The 3,032-nt window shown below is 39.1% G+C and overlaps 1 non-coding gene across 1 annotated transcript; it reads left to right on the plus strand.

Moving 5' to 3' along the window:
* Window positions 1–2,679: 2,679 nt before the first annotated feature.
* Window positions 2,680–2,752, plus strand: trnar-ucg (transfer RNA arginine (anticodon UCG)). Its single transcript has one exon. It is a non-coding gene; the product is annotated as a tRNA-Arg (tRNA).
* The last annotated feature ends 280 nt before the right edge of the window (window positions 2,753–3,032 follow it).

A 3,032-nucleotide genomic window follows, 5' to 3' on the forward strand; every position in this document is an offset into this window, starting at 1 on the left:
TTTTAACTGAATTTAACGACCTCCTATCATCCATTATTAAATTAGAGAAGGTGGTAATGTTGGGAGATTTTAACTTTCATATTGATGATGCATCCTGTAATATGGCTGCTGACTTCATGACTATCACAGAGTCTTTTAATTTTATGCAGCATGTTTCTGGCCCTACACATGTAAAGGGTCACACATTGGACCTTGTTTTCTCCTTGGGTTTAAATATAAATGACATTCGTGTGGAAAATGTCCATGTGAGTGACCATAGCTGCATATATTTTAACTTGTCGTTTTATTTGGATCCCCCGGCTCCCAAAATGACGATTGAAAGGCGAATCATAAACCAGAACGCCGGCAAAAGGTTCTCTGCCATGTTCGACGCTGAAATGACTTACAATGATTTGGACTCTCTTGTCTCATCCTTTAATAACCAGTGTAATTCTATTTTAGACATAGTGGCACCTCTGAAAAAAAGTACTGTCCTATGTCTGAAATCTCATCCTTGGTTAAATGAAAACATTCATAATTTCAGGAGATACTGTCGCAAGCTAGAACGTTTGTGGAAGGCTTCCAAGCTTGAGGTTTATAAGTTACACCTTAAAGAATCTATCCTCTTGCTAAATGACATGTGGAAAAATGCCAGAACAGAGTATTTTTCACACCTCATAGCTTCAAAAAAGAAAGATCCTAAATTCTTGTTTAAAACAATTAAGAGTATTGTTTCTCCCGATGCTCCTAGTGCACCAGTTCACTCAACGTCCGAATGCAATGAGTTTATGAACTATTTCAGAAATAAGGTCATTGCCATCAGGTCTAATATCTCTCTATCATCTTCTCAATATCAAACTTTCAACTTGCTCTCCTCTGATACTTGGTCCTCTTTTACTCCTGTTACATTACAAGACATCAGAGACCTGCTTTGTCATATAAAACAGACTTCAAGCCCCCTTGATGTCCTTCCATCTTCATTTTTCACTAGTGTGTTTGATTCAATTGGCCCCTGTATTGTGGAAATGATAAATACTTCTCTTCATACTGGCTCAGTTCCTAGCTTATTTAAACAAGCTATTGTTGAGCCAATATTAAAGAAACCTCAGCTGGATCCATCTCTTCCTAACAGTTATAGGCCAATATCCAAATTGCCTTTTATATCGAAAATTTTAGAAAAAGTAGTACTAGAGCAACTTAACTATTTCCTAGATAAAAATGCTGTTATGGACACTTTCCAGTCTGGTTTTCGTAAATTGCATTCCACTGAAACGGCCTTACTTAGAGTATCTAGTGATATCTTGATGGCAGCAGACTCTGGAGAGTACACAGTGCTGGTCCTGTTGGATCTCAGCTCTGCTTTTGACACTGTAGATCACAGTATCATGATAAACAGACTCGAGAACTTGTTTGGGATTACTGGTGTTGTTTTAAAATGGTTTATATCATATCTGTCTGAGAGATCTTTTACTGTTTGCATGAATCATGTCACATCAGAATCAACAGTTTTGCTGTGTGGGGTACCTCAGGGATCTGTCCTGGGTCCAATTCTCTTTTTACTTCATGTATTTCCCCTAGGTCAAATTATTAAGCGCTATAAATATATCTCCTATCATCTCTATGCTGACGACATCCAACTATACTGTTCCTTCAAAATGTCTGAGTTTTATAAATTGTCTAATTTAAGTAATTGCCTGACAGAAATCAACAAATGGTTATATGACAATTTTCTCCAACTAAACTCTGATAAAACAGAAACTCTAATTCTTGCTCCAGACCACATGGTCCCAGAAATTAGACAGCATATCAGCAGCTTAGACCCTTCTGTAAAATCATGCCTTAGAAATCTCGATGTCATATTTGACAGTTCGATGTCGCTCGAGCAACATTCTAAGCAGCTGGTCCGAAACTGTTTTTATCATTTACGGAATATCTCTAAACTCAGACTAATGGTATCAAAGCTTGAACTTGAGATGATTATTCATGCTTTTATTTCTTCTCGTTTAGACTATTGTAATGGCCTTTTTACTTGTTTTAACAAATCAGCCTTAAATCGTCTTCAGACTGTGCAGAATGCTGCAGCACGTCTCTTAACAGGCACCAAGAGAAGATCACATATCACTCCAGTCTTGGCCTCCCTTCACTGGTTGCCCATAAATTTTAGGTTTCATTTTAAAATTTTACTTCTAACCTTTAGGGCCCTACATGGTCAGGCTCCTCAATATTTATCTGACCTGCTGAAACCACATACATCTTCTCGGGCTTTAAGGTCATTAGATCAGAGACTGCTGGTGGTACCGCGCACTCGTTTTAAAACTCGTGGTGATCGGGCCTTTCAGACTGTGGCACCACGGTTGTGGAATTCTCTCCCACTGTCTCTTCGCTGCACGGACTCCATTGATTCTTTTAAGAAACAGCTGAAGACATTTTTATTTAGAAAAGCATTTGATTAATTTCTCCTTATGCTGTTTTATAGTTTTATTGTTTTACATTGTTTTATTTACTGTTATATTGTTTTTATATTCCCATTTCCTGTGTTGTAAAGCACTTTGTGATTTTTATCTGTGAAAAGCGCTATATAAATAAATTTTACTTACTTTTACTTACTTATATATCCACCAGCCACGTGACCAATCCAACACCAGCAGTTGGCTCAAACAGACTCCAACGAACGTTCATGAAAAGTGGGAAAGTCTGCAAGACCACGTGGCCTAACGGACAAGGCGTCTGACTTCGGATCAGAAGTTTGAGGGTTCGAGTCCCTTCGTGGTTGGTTGTGTCCTTGAGGAGCAGGCATGCGTTCCCAGTTTGTTCGCAGCAGGCCGACCTTGGATCCTTTATGTCATCCAAAATTGCTACGCTGTGGTCAATTTCATGTCCTTCAACAGAGACTCTACGAGTTCTCAAACGAGGCTCGAATTGCCAGGTTGGGGACTGAAGCCATGAACTTGGCCTTATCAGTGCCAGGCTCGAGTCATCTTGGCTTAGAAGCAACCATACAAAGTCAATAACATGCCATGACCTCAAGCGACACGGGTGAAAAAATCACGACT

The sequence above is a fragment of the Neolamprologus multifasciatus genome, chromosome 4 (assembly GCF_963576455.1).
Source record: "Neolamprologus multifasciatus chromosome 4, fNeoMul1.2, whole genome shotgun sequence".
NCBI classification, from domain to species: Eukaryota; Metazoa; Chordata; class Actinopteri; order Cichliformes; family Cichlidae; genus Neolamprologus; species Neolamprologus multifasciatus.